Source organism: Chiloscyllium plagiosum, chromosome 39 (assembly GCF_004010195.1).
Source record: "Chiloscyllium plagiosum isolate BGI_BamShark_2017 chromosome 39, ASM401019v2, whole genome shotgun sequence".
NCBI classification, from domain to species: Eukaryota; Metazoa; Chordata; class Chondrichthyes; order Orectolobiformes; family Hemiscylliidae; genus Chiloscyllium; species Chiloscyllium plagiosum.
In genome coordinates this window covers 15,379,864-15,397,977 of record NC_057748.1, presented here as the reverse complement: position 1 = coordinate 15,397,977, position 18,114 = coordinate 15,379,864, and the positions used below count along the sequence as shown (strand labels likewise).

General features: G+C 41.2%; 1 protein-coding gene across 2 annotated transcripts in view; it reads right to left on the bottom strand.

The window, feature by feature from the left end:
• Positions 1–12,390, bottom strand: part of LOC122542272 (glutamate receptor ionotropic, NMDA 2B-like) — a 396,244-nt gene extending 383,854 nt beyond the window's left edge. The window contains exons 1-2 of one of the 2 annotated variants that reach the window (XM_043679844.1): positions 11,992–12,390; positions 11,021–11,447 (exon numbers count right to left, since the gene is read on the bottom strand). The gene's annotated coding sequence lies outside the window, so the exon portion shown is untranslated. Of the gene's footprint in view, positions 1–11,020; positions 11,448–11,757; positions 11,822–11,991 lie in introns of those variants that run through there. The other variant, XM_043679846.1, reaches the window with a different exon arrangement.
• Between the last annotated feature and the right edge of the window lie 5,724 nt (positions 12,391–18,114).

Sequence of the window (18,114 nt, the reverse complement as noted above, 5' to 3'; positions counted from 1 at the left end):
AACTGACGTCTGAATACCCACAAACGCTACTGTTTATTCATTCACATGATGAAGGAGTCACTTGCTACATCAGCATTTATTGCCCGTCCCTCATTGCCCAGACGGCATGTCTGTGGGCCAGGAGTCACATGTAGGTTAGATTAGGTAAGGATGGCAGTTTCTCTCCCTAAAAGCTATTAGTGAACTTAGATATGATCAGTCCTGACTGACTTCTTTGCTCCCCTCCCATCAAGTATTGACAATATCACTGGTAGTCACTAAAGATCACTAACCACGAAGTCTATTTGCCTGCAGGACTCAGCACTTGCCCACAGTATCATTGTGGAATTGCAGGTTTCAGAGTTACACATAACTGCTTGATTTTAATTCTTTATTGAGTAAGGCAGGTCAAGAGATCTGGTAACCTGTAGCCAACTGTTACTCATCCACCTAACGTACTTCAGAAATGCACAACCTTCCCAATTCATACAGCACCCAGAAACACACAACACCCAGAAGTATGCAACACCTGGAAATATGCAACACAAAGTAACACACAAGACCTGAAATACCTGGAAACATGCAACATATAGAAACATGCAACATATAGAAACACACAATAGCAAGAAACACACAATGCCCAGAAACACACAACAACCAGAAACATGCAACTCAAAAAGACACTATACACAAAAACATGAAACACAAACACATTCCTCACCCAGAAACATAAAACATATGGAAACATGCAACACATAGTAACATACAATGCACAGAAATGTATAATACAAAGATAAATGTCTCACACACAGAAACACACAACCCATAGACACATGCAATGCAAGAAAAATGCCATGCACACTGGAACATACAATGCAGGGAATCACACAATATTCCTTTAGAGACACCAAACAGATCAGCAGAAATATACAAAATCCACTCTGAAATACAAGATTTACACTCAGAAATATGCAATGCCAGAATCGCTCAGGCAAACATAATGCCCACGTTCAGGATAAAATACTCAGAATACCCAAAAGTACATTACTGGCATCAGAAACACACAAACACCCTGGCACATAAAAAGCAACATACAACATGAACGACTGATGTGTTAATGATAAATGACTTTGGCTATTCTTTATAGAGTTTTAACAATAATCGCATAAATAAAAACCAGGGTGTCACTGGGATACTTTTAACTCTCAGCTGAGATCGAATTAAGCACCTATTATATACCATGCCGTCCACCCTGCTCATTGAAGTTAATGCTCAGAAAAAAGCATATTTTTCACCATTGTCCAGAGTTAAATCTGCCTGCGCTCAGTGTGGCATTAGTGTCTCAGTGCCAAACAGAATCAATGACAACATTTTTGTATTTACATACTGCCCCAAGCTGCTTCCCAGAGGTATCATTGAACACAATTGGATGTTAAGCTGAAGAAGAGATTGGCATGGGTATCAAAAAACTTCATTAAAGAGAATATTTTAAAGGAAAACCTTAAAGGAGAAGGTTATTATTTTTTCGACTGTTTTAAACAGTGGAGTTAACTGCGTACTTTAAATTGGCTAATCTCCTGTTAAAATAGTCACGTAGATATGTTACAGTTTCCTAAATTGCTGCAGGACATGATAGCTTCTAGGCTGTAACTACAATTCATTCACGCTTCACTTAGTATGCCTTTCTTGTTGGTGTTATACTGAGGAACAGTCAGTCAGAAAACCTCCCTCTGCTTTATATTAAACTGGTCTACTATGCTGGTTTTTGCATGTTCTAAATTCAATCAGCCAACCCTGTTTCGGATCAGCTGCAGTATGTCACTATTCAGTGCAATACCGCGTCAAGCACTATGAGCTGGTCTTGATTGTTGTTCACAATCATCAACTATTTATTTGCAACACTCTCAACCTGCTATTATCCCTTCTATCTGAGTAAAGAAATATTTCAGAGATATTAACAATCCCTTCAAATAAAACATTCAGATACAAAATATAATTCATGAGCACCTCAAAAGACAGACTGAAATATATGTCTCAGCTGAAGTGAATTACAGGTGTAAGATTTATCCAGTAGTAAAGATTAATCTATATGTATTTCATATATGTATCTACATTTAGAGACAGATGATTGATTCACAGTGTCTAAGATATAGAGCTCAACATAAATACTCATATTCCTGCTAAATATCTCTGTATGACTCCTAACCTGCTCACAATTAGTCATTGAACTAATTTTCCCTACAATGAGTCAAAAGCTTTGAATAACTAAGGCAGGTTTCAGATAGCATTCTGCTCAAATGGGTCACTTCATCCATCTCACTTGATGCACGTTAGGAGCTAAATGTCCCTATATATAGAATGGTGAATACACCTAATTAAATACAAACATTACATATTGTACAATATATCCCAATATATATGCATTGCCTTGATTATATATTGGAATTCCTGAGTACACAGGTGACTCTTCACTGACTACAGTCTCAGGCTAAATTAGACTGATTTGTGACCTCCCTGTTCTCTCGGATCAAAAGTTGGGTTTCCTATACTTTTTCCATCAGGAAGACTGTCAACTTCCATCTCTGAAGTGTTGCCCCTCTCCATCCCTGCCTGAATCCTCACTCACGTTTTAATTACAGTTGAGAATGTATCCTGATGTGGGGCTTATGCCCGAAACATCGATTCTCCTGCTCCTCGGATGCTACCTGACCTGCTGAGCTTTCCCAGCAACATACTCTTGACTCTGATCTCCAGCATCTGCATTTCTCACTTTCTCCGCGTTTTGATTACACCAAGCTTAACTGTTTCAATTTCAATGGCCTTTCACTCTCTATTAGTTTTGGATAAGCTCAAAGTTATCAACCAACTCACAACAATTTTGTGTTTACCATCCCCCCTCCTCATTATTGTCAACCAGATTGGTTCGCAGTCCATCAACACCTCAATGTTACAACTGTATCCTCATGTTTGGGTTCCTCCATGGCCTCATCTCCTCCCAGTCTCTAAAATTTCTTCAGCCTTAAACTTAATTCTTTTGCCCATCGCCCACCAGTTCCCTTGGCCCAGCTTAGTCTTCAGTTGTCTCACCTCCAAGCTCTGAATCCCCTTCTTAAAGCCTCTTTGCACTTCCAATTTTTTTCTTCCTTTAAGATCCTACATGAAACGTACTTTCTCGATCGAGTTTGCTTACCTCTCCTAATATCGTCTTCTGTGCCTCTATCAATTTTTGTGTAACAGTATTTCTGTAAAGTGTTCTAAGATGTTTATTACACTTAAAGGTGCTACAAAGAACAAAGAAAACTTACAGCCCAGGAACAGGCCCTTTGGCCCTCCAAGCCTGAGCAGATCCAAATCTACTGTCTAAACCTGTCGCCCAATTCCTAAGCATTTGTATCCCTCTGCTCCCCACCTACTCATGCATCTGTTCAGATGCATCTTAAATGAATCTATCGTGTCTGCCTCTACCACCTCTGCTGGCAATGCGTTCCAGATGTCACCACCCTCTGTGTGAAGTACTTGCCGCGTGTATCCCCCTTAAACTTTCCACCTGTCACCTTGAAAGCATGACCTCTCGTTATTGAATCCCTCACCCTGGGAAAAAGCTTGTCTCTATCCACCCTGTCTATACCCTTCATGGTTTTGTAAACCTCAATCAGGTCCCCCCTCAATCTCCTTTTTTCCAATGAAAACGAACCTAACCTACTCAACCTCTCTTCATAGCTAGCACCTTCCATATCAGGCAACATCCTCGTAAACCTTCTCTGCACTCTCTCCAAAGCGTCTACATCCTTTTGGTATTGTGGTGACCAGAACTGTACACAGTATTCTAAATGCGGCCGAACAAATGTCTTGTACAATTTTAACATGATTTGCCAGCTCTTATACTCAATACACCGTCCAATGAAGGTAAGCATACTATATGACTTCTTGACCACTCTATCCACCTTTGCCGCAACCTTCAGGGTACAATGGACCTGCACTCCCAGATCTCTCTGCCCACTTTTCCAAGACTCTTCCATTCATTGTATAATTCACTCTAGAATTAGTCTTGCCTAAATGCATCACCTCACATTTGTCTGAATTGAAATCCATCTGCCACTTTTCCATCCATCTCTCTAGTCTATCTATATCCTCCTGTATTCTTTGACAGTCCCTTATGCTTTCTGCTACTCCACCAATCTTTGTGTCATCTGCAAATTTGCTGATCATACCAACAGTGCCCTCTTCCAGATCATTTATGTATATTACAAACAACAGTGGCCCCAACACTGACCCCTGTGGAACATCACTGGCTACCTTTCTCCATTTTGAGAAACTCCCTTCAACTACTACTCTCTGTCTCCTGTTGCTCAACCAGTTCATTCTAGCTAGAACACCCTGCATATCATGTGACTTCGCTTTCTCCATTAATCTACCATGGGGAACCTTATCAAACACCTTACTAAGGTCCATGTATATGACATCTACAGCCCTTCTTTCATCTATCAACTTGGTCACTTCCTCAAAAAACTCTATTAAGTTGGTAAGGCACGATCTCCTCCGCACAAAACCATGTTGCCTAACACTGATAAGCCTATTCTTTTCTAAATATAAATAGATCCTATTCCTCAGTACCCTCTCCAGCAACTTTCCCACCACCGGCGTCAGGCTCACTGGTCTGTAGTTACCCGGAATATCCCTTCTACCCTTCTTGTACAAGGGGACAACATGAGCAACCTTCCAGTCCTCCGGCACCTCACCTGTATTTCAGGATTCCACAAAGATATCTGTCAGGGCCCCAGCTATTTCCTCTCTCACCTCCCTCAGGAACCTGGGATAGATCCCATCCGGTCCTGGGGATTTGTCCACCTTAATAACCTCTAGCCTACCCAACACATCTTCCCTACTTATGTCAACGTGATCCAGACTAATCAAATTTCTATCTCTAATCTCAAAATTCATCATGTTTCTCTCCTCAATGAACACTGATACAAAGTAATCATTCAGAATCTCACCCATTCTCTCACGTTCAACACACAGCCTTCCTTTATTATCCTTTAGTGGACCAATCCTTTCTCTAGTTACCCATTTGCTTCTTATATAAAAATAAAATGCTTTGCGATTCTCCTTAATTCTGCTCACCAAAGCTATTTCATGACCCCTTTTAGCCCGCTTGATTCCTCGTTTAAAACTTGTCCTACTCTTCTGATATTCCTCCAGGGCCCGTTCTGTTCTTAGCTGCCTAGATCTTATGTACGCTTCCCTTTTCCTCTTGGCTAGCGGTTTCCTCCCACAGTCCAAAGATGTGCAGGTCAGGTGAATTGGCCATGCTAAATTGCCCATAGTGTTAGGTGCATTAGTCAGAGGGAAATGGGTCTGGGTGGGTTACTCTTCGGAGAGTCGGTGTGGAATGGTTGGGCCAAAGGGCCTGTTTCTAATCTAAACAAATGTGGGCTTCCCTTCAAATAGCTGTGTCCAATTCACATTTCCAAGTTCCTGCCTAATTTTGATATAATTAGCCTTGGCCCAGTTTAGTACTCTTCCCTTAGGACCACTCTCATCTTTATCTACGAGTATTCTAAAACTTACAGAATTGTGGTCACTGTTCCCAAAGAAATTCCCCATCGCAACTTCTACCACCTGTTCTGGCTCGTTCCCCAGTACCAGGTCAAATATGCCCCCTTCCCTCGTTGGACTGTTGACATACTGATCTAGAAAACTCTCCTGGACGCTTCTTACAAATTCTACCCCATCCAGACCTCTGGCGCTAAGTGTATCCCAGTCAATGTTGGGAAAATTAAAATCTCCCATCAACACTACCCTATTGACTCTACATCTTTTCATAATCTGTTTACCTATTTGTTCTTCTACCTCACGCTCACTGTTGGGAGGCCTGTAATACAGCCCCAACAATGTAACTGTACCTTTATTTCTCAGCTCCACTCATAATGCCTCACTACCCAAGACCTCCATAGTGTCCTCCTTTAGCACAGCCATGATATCATCCCTGACCAACAATGCAACTCCACCACCCCCTTTTACTTTCCTTCCTGTCTTGTCTGAAGCATCTATATCCTGGAACATTTAGTTGCCAATCATGCCCTTCCTTCAACCGAGTCTGTGTGATTGCAATAACGTCATACTCCCAGGCACCAATCCATAAGACCATAAGACCATAAGACATAGGAGTGGAAGTAAGGCCAAGTTCCAAGCCCTAAGTTCATCTGCCTTACACTCTATACTCCTTGCATTAAAGTAGATGCATTTCAAGCCACCAGTTCTTTTGCGTTCATCTGCTCTCTGCCTACTCTTCCCTTTATTAATGCTATCTTCATGATTCTTAAAGTCTCCAGTCTCCACCTCGCTGCTTAATTGTTTTCTCTTCTGGTTCCCAGCCCCCTGCCACATTAGGTGCTATCCAAATACAAGCCATCATTGTCCTCTATTATATACTATACATTTTATGCAGAGTGGCTTCTATTATACACTACGCAATATAAACAGTTATACTTACAACACTACAATAAATCCTGGTGTTATATAGTGTACAGTATGCTACTACAATCTAGGCTACTATTTTAGCGTTAGCAGACAATAATAGTGCAATTTTATAACAATCTTTTGTCTTCTGTATAATACAAGCTAAATAAATGGGTAATTCACATCAGCAAGAGCAGCAGACAGGAATGTCATATGAATGCATGAAGCATTTATCTGCTACTGTCAGTTACAGTAATCTATAGTATCCCATGTCCAGTTAGGTTTCTATTATGTACAATACCATTGAACCTGCAACAACTTTATTAACCAATAACCTGTTTGACATGAACATAAATTAGTCAGTGCATCTAAAATTGGGGTGTGGGGGGGAGCAGCATCTTATGTTTGTAATTTATCAGATTAATGAATGAACCATTACATAGGTAAAACATAGTATCTTCTACAACATTAGTGTTATCAAATGTTCTGCTTAAATAATTGTATATCAGAACTTAATGTCCATCTGTTATATCTTGTACTTATATTGTATTTTAAAGTAATGACATGTCCCAAGGTACTGCATATGAGCATGATCCACATAAGGACTTATTTAAACAGGCAATTAAATGTTTGGTTAAATATATCACTTTAAAAGATAAATGAGAGATACAGAGACAGAGAGATTTAGTCAAGAAATTTCATAGTTTTAAACCTCACCAACTGAAGGCACAGCCTCCACTGGTAGTGATTAAAACCAGGAATGCTCTAGAGGCCAGAATTGGAAGGCACAGAGAGATTGGAGACTTGTAGGATTGAAGATTACTGAGATTTAGGTCGGGTAGAGTGGGTGAGGCAATTAGAAATTTGAATAAGTGATAAAATTCTGATCCTGAAGGACCTCAAATGGTTAGATGTGAAGAGAATGTTTCCTGTTGTGGGAGAATCAAGAACTAGAGCTTATTGTTCAAAAACAAAGGCTCGACCATTTAAAACAGAGACGGTCAAAATGTTTTTCTCTCATGGGTTGTGAAACTTTTTCTGAAAATGTGATGGAAACAGGGGTTGGGGGGTTGAATATCTTTTAAAGCAGAGGTGGATAAGTTATTTTTAAGCAGGGAAGTGATAGGTGATTTGCAAAGTCAGGTAGGTAAATTTGAGGGAACAGTCAGATCAGTCATGATCTTACAAGGTGGTGGAGCAGGCTGGAGAGGCTGAATGGTCTGCTTCTACTCCTTGTTTATATGTAAATGTATGCAAGTCAACTCACTGCTTAACCAGGGACTAATGTAGGTCAGTGAACATAGAGATTACAGTTGAGCAAGAATTATTTCAATTTAAAATAGGGACAGCAGAATCTGAAGCTTATGAGGAATAGCAGTGATATATTGGATTAGTCAAGACTAGAACTAGTAAAGGCACTATGAGTGTTTTACCATCAATGAGTTGAGGCGAGATCAATTTGGACAATGTTAAAGAGGTGGAATTAAGCACTCTTAGTAACGGTGTGACTATATAATTAGAATCTTATCTCATATCAAACTCTACATCAAGGTCACAAACTGCTCCTCGAAGTTGCAGATGAGCCAACAGCTAAGGAATAGCTGGGAGAAAAGGCAGTGGCATTCGTCTTCCCGATGTTCTGTTTGGAGGAGCTTTTCTGCTCACCCAATGCTAAGTGTTAAACAACGAGCCAGGTGATTTGGAGAAAGGAGAGGGCTTGAAAAAGGTGGTGGTCGGCCACAAATGGCCATCAGCTACATGTATCCAAACTGGGTTTCTGGGTGATATCACCAAGAGGCAACATGCAAATGATAAATATCGGGCTACCTCTTATTTAAGAGAGAGATAGCTCTAAAAGCATCTATGAACATCTTAACTGAGTGTGATGGCTTCTCCACACAGTACTTAAATTCTCACAGGCAGTTTGAACACAAAAAGACTCCAAACTATGAAAGCTTAAATCTCATTCAGTGAGAGAATCAGGCTTAATCTTTAGATGAGAGAACTGAACAAGGCAAGACCAATCAGAGTTAAACTATTTGATAATAACTGAAGAAGCTGATTGGCAAAAGAAGCAACATGAGGAGGAAGACCTTCTTTACACAGCAAGTGGTTAGAACCTTGCCATGCACTGCTTCAGGCAGTGCCTAATGCAGATTCAGTCACGGTTTTTAAACTACTTGAAGGCAAAATGTTACAACAGTATGGGGAGAAGGTTGACAGTGGGAATAGGAAAAGGCAGGAAAATGGATTGGAGAATTATCAGATCAGCTATGAACTCATTGAATGGCAAAGCAGACTCAAATGGTCTACTTCTGCTCCTATGTCTTATGGTTTTACTAGGTAAATTGGTTTTGCAGAGAGTCAGCACAGACATAACATGGCCTCGTTCTGACCTGCAACCACTTCATGATTATATGATAGATTAGGACAATCAGAGTTTGATTGTTCAATGGGAGAACCATGCAAGGAAGTCAACCAGAATTAAACTGTATGACGAAAAAACTGTACTAGGGAGGTCAACCTGAGTTCAATTGTTGATTGAAAGAATTTTGCAAGGTGAGGCCAGTTAGAGTTTAATCGTTCTTCAGGTTGTCGGTCAGAATCCAGGATTACTTACGAGTTAGAAGCAGGAATTAGCTCCCTACGCCTGCTCTACCATTTAGTAAGATTATGACTGATCTGATTGTGACCTTAATCTACTTTCCTGTCTAGCCCTTATTACCTTTGACTCTATCATCTATCAAGAATCTATCTCAGTCATAAGAATATTCAATAATCTCTGTTTTAACTAAACTGGATTGCGAAGGTTATATTCTATAAGCTCAACATTTCAGTGAAAATAAGATATTATCTATTGCATAAAGTTTCTTGTTGCATATTACAATTAAAGAAGGAATTATTAAAAGAAAAATGCATATGAAACAATCAACCAAGAGGTTGATTGAATGAATGAATTTGCCAATTCTTAGCAATATTACTGAAAAATGCAAGACAGGAAATGTGACAGGAAATGTGACAGGAAATAGACATAAACATACACTCTTCATCATGATGGATATATGTGTTGCTTCCCACATTAAAGCCACTCAATTGTATATAACTTGCCTCTATACATTTAGAACAATATTTCTATCTACAGTACGTCTCTCTTTGTCCACTGTCTCCTGTACCTTATATATAATATGCTTCTATCAATCTCATGTGGCTGCTGGATGCTATATAACATGCTCCTATATTTCTTGTGTAAATATAAAGTAAAGTCACCATAGTCCCAGAAGACCATAGGGCTGCTTTCTCATTAGAGAGAGACAACTGGTGGTGCTTTAACTTGAGGATCACCATGCCTCAGGCAAGGGGAGAGATTGAGTTCTTCAGTGGAACATTATGTGATAACATCTCCTCTATATCCAATATTTTCTTTTATATGATAGAATCATGAAAGGTTTATTTGTATGCCATTTGGCCCATCATATCTGTAAGTATTATTGTTAGTCCCAGTTCCCACCATTGTTTCCCTGTAACCCTGCAAACTTGTTTATATCTAAATATTCTGCTGGGCCTCTATCATGCGGAATGTGTCATAGAAGCATTCGGATGAGGCTATTCAGCCCGTCTGCTATTCAATGATTTGTTGAAACTTAACTTACCCATCTTAATCTCTATATACCATTACCTGCCTCAGTCTCAAAATTTCAATTGACTCAACATCTACAGTCTTTCAGGGGAGGGAGTTCAATTTGACTGTCCCATGTTTGGAAAAGAGATTTGTGATGTCACTCCTGAATGACCTAGTTCTAATTTTAAGATCACTTTTTTTTGATTTCCCAACTAAATGTCTCTCCATATCTACCCGACCAAATATTCATAATGTTTTGAACACTTGGTTCAGATCACCCCTTAATCTTTTATATTCGAAGGAATGCAAGCCAAGCTTATGCAATGAGTCCTCCCAACTTAACCATTTAAGCCCCAGAATCATTCTCATCGATCTGCGTACCATCCTGTCCAAGGCCAGTCTTACCTTCCTGCCCACAACTGAACGTGTTTACTCCAATCTGGATCTGACTAAGCCTTTATATATCTGTTTAGAATCCAGGTCCAGGGCAACAATGGTTATGTGCTCAGTACTCCATCTTTACGCCTCTGCACTAAAATATACAGTGCCTTATAAATTACCACAAAATAAGACTATTTGCATAAGGTGTCAATCTCATCTCCTACTGCTGCTCTGACTTCAGCTGAAACCCATTCCCTAGCTGGATACAGAAAGGCCAGTCTGCCCCTTTACAAGGACCTATTTAAAACCAGCAGCCCCTTTAATATCAAGGCAGTGAGGGTCTCACTGCCTTTAAGATGGACCCAGAGCCATTCAGCATGTATAACATCACTTTAGCCTAATCACCACCATTGTCCATTGAGACCAACTATGACCAGCGACTTCCAAATCAGCTTGTGCCTGATGCCAATGCTTTGAATACCAGATAAACTTTGGGAATAAATGAAAACTGGGAACATTGACTGGCATCTCTTCACCACCCCCACCCCACTTTCCCATTCATTTTAATGTCATAAATCTTACCTTTCTGGTTACTGAAGGAGCTTGCTCTTGGGTTTGTTAGAGAGCTGAGCAATGGTGATAGGAGCCTCAGAGTGGCTCCCCCTTGCATTGCCACCAGCATGGATCTTCCATTGAACAGTGTCTGATTCCCTCGGTCTTGCTATCTGTCTCTCTCTCCCTCCCTCTCCAGCTCGGCGTAGATCAGGTCCTCCCGAGGACTGTCTGAGCTTGAGAACATTAGCCCTCGCTCCCTTGTGTTCAACAGCAAAGGAAGGTGGTCGTTACTTTGGGAGGAGGGAAAGGGGGTGCGGAAAACGAGGAGGAATGGGAGACGGGGAATCAAATCCAATCCGGCCGCTGTGTTATGTTTCAGCTCCTGCAATGCACAGACACGTTCAATCTCACAATCTTAACCTCCATATACTCGCAGCCCATGGACAGTTACTCCCTGTGGAAGGAAGGAGTAGATGATCAGTATTTATTAAAAACGTCAGGTGCTGAATATGAAATGCCAGAGGAACTTCAGATTAATAGTTATGGCTAGTGAATGGTAATCGTTTGATTCCTTCCCCCCCCCCCCCCCCCCCGTCTTCTCCCCGTCCTTTATTCTCTGAAGTGTTGCTTCACACACCATACAAAAAAAACCTCACCACAGCTTAACAGAAAAAAAAACCCCTCTGCAACCGGAGGATTTTTCCACACCCTCTCACCACCCCGCCAACCCCAACATTTAGCGAGGTTACACATGTTGCAATTACAATAGACTGCCTCACGACTGAAAAATTAGGTGCCATTCAAAGGGGGCAATATTTTTTGCCAGAAATGTCAAACGAAGCATTCAGCAGTTACTGCCCACTGCTAAGGAGTTCCTTCAATACATTCCGAGGCACTGTCTTTCTGTCAGATCCTATGACAAAGCACCGGCAAATGCCACCCGTGAAAAAGGACAAAGGCATTTTTTTAAAATTAAAATAAAATCGTATAATACTCACAAGAAGGAAAGATTTTTCTTGCTCTCGTTCTTCGGTAGCACCTTGCTTGCCACAGAAACGCTGGTCCAATAGAGCAAAATAAATTCCTCCTTATTAATTCACCCACACACCAAAAATAGATGCACTAAAAAAATTCCTTTAGGAAACAAATCACACACACAAAAAAAAAGCCAAAACAAAAAAAAAACAGAACAGCGTCCTGTTCATTAAAAAAAACCCTCACACACGACAGCTACCTTGTATTCCAGATGTGCGGTGGGATATAAAAATCAGGGCTGGTGGAGGGGGTGGGAGGAACAGAGTGTGAAAAATGCCACCTCAGTCTCCAGATGCCTCCCTTAGCTACATCAAGCACACATAAGGATGTGGGAAGAAAGGTTTGGAATCTCTCTCCTGCTGTATTGCTAGGAGACAGCGGAGGCTGCACGTCATGTGCCTAAAGGGTTTGATCTGAGAGAAACGGGCTGCTAGCACACCCTGGTGCCCGCCTGCTGCTCCTGCGCCGAGCCCAGATCAAAGGCTGCAGCCTCCAACTTGACAATCAAAGCCGACGCCAGTCTTCCATCCCCACGGTCGAGCCCAGGATGCCTGCCGTGGGAGCTTTGCCAAGCCAACTCCAGAGCTGCTGGGGGGCAGATTGGAGACCAAAGCTGGTCTTTGTGGAATCTAAGTCTGCAGGACCCATAACCGGGCCCCTGTGCTTTCACAAGGGCTGGAAACAGAAAGACGGGCTGAAGAACGAGGAAGGTCCCGAATCCTGAGAGTTCCCTTTAGCTCAGTATAGTAGGTAGCCGTACAGAAGCAGTCGGGTCCAATCTGTAAATACCCCTGTCCTGTGCTGAGTTAGCTCCTCACCAAGAAAAATGGCAACAGGCCAGTGTTACTGTCCTGAGCAAGGGAAGGGACAATAATAAGTAATCCAACAGTGAAGATTCCTGCTCCAAATGTTTTTTGTTTTGCAGAGTGGGCACACTTATAGAGGTTGAAAACAGAAGCCAGATGTATGAAGTACCCAACCTCCTTTGTGATTTAATTATCAGTAGGAACCCATTGTCGGCTTAGAGTCATAGAGTTGTACAGTACCCAAAAAGGCCCTTTAGCCCAAATCATCCTTGCTGGCCAGACATCCTAAATTAATCTAGGCCCATTTGCCAACATTTGGTCCATACCATTCGAAACCCTTCCTGATGTGGTGGGAAGAATAATGGCCATTCCAGTGAGGTTTCAGAAACTAGCAAAGGTTAAGTGAACCAAACACCTGAGCCTTCTGATTGACATTTAACCAGAACAGGTTACTACTGACATGAACCAGAAGATGCCTCCATGGAAAAGATAGAGGAGTATTGGGAATGGAGTCAATAAAGTAAGGAAATTGCACCTATGGTGAAGGGTCTTATGTCACTTTCACATTGCGGTCCTGTGCTGTACTGGTCTTTGGTCTTTGACCTATGACAGACTATATACTGTGACATTACAGTGCTAGCTGATAGGAGTCAACATTCAGCCACCTAGTACTCTGACCAGCAGGAGAGAAGTACAGGTGCGTCTGCGACTGACTTGACAGGGAGTGCCATTACAACTCTCAGCTTCAATTAAGCAAGTTAGGTCTAACTCCTGCAATAAATATTTGGCTGAGCACAATAGCAGGGGGCTGACATTTAAGATTTGAATTGATATTAGATTTACAGCCCCTTACTTCCTCCCCTCCCTCCTTCCCCTCAAAAGGAAGAACCAGTAAAACTTGTGAATGACACATACTGTATAACCTGATAATGGAGCTCCAATATGACCAGGATGTTCATTTCCAAATAGAACTTTTTAAAAAACTTTTTCTTTCGCTTCTGGGTACCCTTTTCATTCTGCCCTCCTTCTTTCCTTCCCTTGTTTTCTCCCTGTCTCACATCTTCCCTTCCTCTTCCCCATTATTTCCACATCACATGTTATTTGACTAATCACACTTCAAACTTCGTGGTATAGAACTCTATCTGTTTAATTCTGCTGGTCCACAAAAAAGACAACAGTTCAGACTTCATTGGAGTAAGTGGTTCAGTTCCCCATTGCATGTTTTGCATGTGTTGCTGTGAAAATCTTCACTCCTAAAACACACATGTCTAACTTCAGTTCTGGGCTCTAATATACAATTATATTCCTTTCTATTCTTTCTGCCTCTTATTGTTTGCACTTTTTGTTGTGACTATTACTCCTTCTTCCTTTGCTTCACAGCATGTTGCTGTCATTCTATGAAGCATTTTGAGTTGTTTTGTTAATGCTGGTTATAATTATTGATTCATCTAGTGGATTATGTAGTAAAATAGAAGAACACAAGGCAGGCCAAGGGTATGATTGTAAAAGGGGTGCAGGAATAGAGGGATCTGGAGATATCTGAACATATTTCATTAAAAGGGGGAGAGCAGGTTGAGAAAGCAGTTAATAAATGTACAGAATTTGGGGCTTTATAAATAGACACACAGAGTACAAAAACAAGGATGTTATAGTGAACCTTTACATAACACTGGCTCAGGCTCAGTTGAAGTATTTTGCACTTTACGAAGGATGTAAGAGTGCAGAAAACTATTTCATGGGGTGTTTTCTAGGATGAGGAACTTCAGCTCCAACGATAGATTGGAGAAGCTGAGGCTGTTCTCCTTAGTGAAGAGCAGATTCAAGAAAGATTGGAATGAGATGCTCAAAATTATGGAGCAACTGAACAAAACAATAGATACATTGATGGAATGGCTCAAAATCAACCTAAGATGATTAACAAAAGAAACAACAAGAGGAAATTCTTTTCTGTACAGTGAGTGGTTGGGATCTGGAATGCACTGCCTGAGAGAGTGGAGGAGGCAAATTCTCTTAAAAAGAGAATAAGATTCAGAGAGAAGCAGTGTTCCAGTGAAAAGAGATAGTGAATGGGATTGGGTTAGTTGAGCTGACATGAACCTGATGGCCAAATGTTTCCTTCTGCTCTATAACTATCCTATGATATTGCATGCATGCATCTATTCACATTTCCAATCCTTCCACTTTTATATCACTGAGCTTGACACAGAAGGAATAAAAATACTTCCTAGTTTTCACATAAATAAGACAGAAGGATATACTCTGCATTAATATTGTACTTTCCACAACATACTGTAGCATTTCACCATAAATGGAATGTATTAAAGCATAGTCATTGTTACAATGTAGCCAATTGAAGTACAGCAAGCTCATCAGAAAGTGGGCACTTCTGACAGTGCAGCTGTCTCAAGCACTGCTCTCAAGTATCAGTCTGGACTTTGTGCTCAGCTCTCGTGAGTGGACTACTAGGCTATTATATGTTTACGAGATAGAAATGTTTGCCAATGGGACATGACTATCACAATACTAGGCAAAAAGTTGCGTTGAAGGAATTTATGGGTTACAATGATCAATAAACAGGTGGATTATGTAATGACACATCCTGCATCTCATGCAGTGTAGTTTTACTCATATGTATCTTTTTATATCTGCTTAAAGTTTCACAGCCTACACCTTGCCTGATTCTATTGGTTTGTCTTAAATTAATTATACCCTCTGGCCTACTTTAACTCCGTCACCTACAGCAATACACAGTGATCCCCAGGTAGCTGCTAATTATATAATGTTGTCACATTTCCCTTGCTTTAAAGCAAATCATTTAAACAAAAACTTCAAAACCATTCATTCCTCGATAAACCTCCTTGCCAATAATCCTTCTTCAAGTGCTTGTATTAATCATTTATTGCAAACAATTACACTAAAACATACAGTGCATCTATTCCCCTTTGACCTGATTTCTCTGCTATTACATGAGATTCCTGACTAGGAGTTTCCTGTTGACTGTTTGTTCCCAGGCTGTTTGGCCAAGGGGCGGGAGCAGGTGGCACAAGACAAGCAAGCTGCCTGAGTTTTGAGCCGGACAGCTCGATGCATTTACCATTCGCCACATGTGTCTAATTGGAGTTCCAGGTCTGGCTAATTGTAATTCTGATATGTGAACAGAAAAAATGTGCAATTGTCATCGTCATTCAGCTGTGCAATCTCGAACCTTAGCCACATAGTGTGCACCTGTGAACTTGAACCTTTATTGTTAAAATAGAGTGTGTGTTTTTTTTAGCAATTGTGAGTGCGTTGCTATTGCGATTTCTGAATGGCGGTGTATGTTAAAACAAACACATGAAGTACATTAATCTCTAGTCTGAATATCTTCCACATCCCCTTCCAATTCCAGTTTGATTTAGTCCCCTTCCCCTCACCCTAACTCTCCTTCACCTCTGATGGTATGCATTGCCCTTATAAAGGGCTTTGCACATAAATTATTCAATTGGAAACATGGGTAGTTAAGAGTCGGAACAAAATACCATGGATGATTTGATCATGGGGAGAAAAAAGCAGTGAGAGCACTTCTGGATAAGAGAAAAGACTTTAGAAAATAAAAGCGAAAAACAACAAAAATACTTCCACAGGAGCTAGCATGGTGCAATGGTAGTGTCGTGCCTCTGAGCCGGAAGGCTTGAGTTCAAGTCCCACCAGCTCCAGCACTACCCAGAATAACATCTCTAAACACATTGCTCAATAATATCTGGGTAGTTTCCATGAAAATTAGTGGCTAAAACACTGCTGCCAGCAGCACACATGAGGCTGGTCAACAATTTCTATTGGACAAAACAGAGTTAGATTTACCCCAGTTTGGCACCTCCAGGTCTCAGTGTCAGGAGTTGATTTTTCACGCCCTATTACCTTCAAAGACTTCATTGAAGCTATAAGGAGAATCATTCATGGCTGTAGGTGCTGGAGCTTTTCAAGTCTGTGATTGGTATATCTTCCTTAGGCATCAAGGTGGATAAATAGAGCTGACATGCAGATCAGACATGATCTAATTCAATGGCAGAGTAGGAGTGAGTTGCTGCATGGCCTCCTCCTATTCATGTTTATTTACCTGAAGTCTTCATCTAGAACTGGCACAGAACTCAATGATATGATGCTTCCTAGAAAGTTTTTTTATTATTCATTCATAGGATGTGGGCATCGCTGGCTGGGCCAGCATCTGTTACCCATCCCTAGTTGCTCTTGAGATGGTGATTGGTGAGCTGCTTTCCTGAACAGCTGCACTCCATCAGGTGTAAGTCGACACAAACTGCTATTCAGGAGTTCCAGAATTTGGAGGGGGGGCTTGCAGGCAGTGATGTTCCCGCATATTTGCTGTCTATGTCATAGAGTCATACAGCATGGAAACAGACCCTTTGGCCCAACCAGTCCATACCGATCAAGTTTCCCAAATTAAACTAGTCCCATCTGCCTGCACTTGGTCCATATGCCTCCAAATATGTCTTATTCACGTACTTATCCAAATGTCTTTTAAACATTATATCTGTACCCACATCATCACTTCCTCTGGAAATTTATTTCACACCCAAATCAGTCTCTGTATAAAGAATTGCCCTTCATGGTCTTTTTAAAATCTTTTTAAAAACAAAACCCCTAATCTTGAAATCATCCACCCTCGGGAAAGACACCTGCCATTCATCTTATCTATACCTCTTGTGATTTCATAAAACTTTATAAAATCACACTGCAACTCTTAGACTCCAGTGAAAGAAGTCCCAGCCTATCCAGCCTCTCCTTATAACTCAAACCCTCTATTCCCAGCAACATCCTGGTAAATCTTTTCTGAACCCTCTCTAGCTTAATGCTATGCTTCCTCTAACAGGGCGACCAGAACTGGACACAGTACTCCAGAAGAGGCCTCACCAATGTCCCAAACAATCTCAACACAATGTCCCAATTCCTGTACACAAAGGTCTGAGCAATGAAGACAAGCGTGCTAAATGCCTTCTTGACACCCAGACTATATGTAATGCAAACTTCAAAGAATTGGTCTCTGTTCTACAGCACTACCCAAAGCCTTACCTTTAATTGTATAAATCGTGGAGGGGAAAGTGAGGACTGCAGATGCTGGAGATCAGAGCTGAAAATATGTTGCTGGAAAAGCGCAGCAGGTCAGGCAGCATCCAAGGAGCAGGAGAATCGACATTTCGGGCATGAGCCCTTCTTCAGGAATGAAGAAAGTGTGTCCAGCAGGCTAAGATATAAGGTAGGGAGGAGGGACTTGGGGGAGAGGCG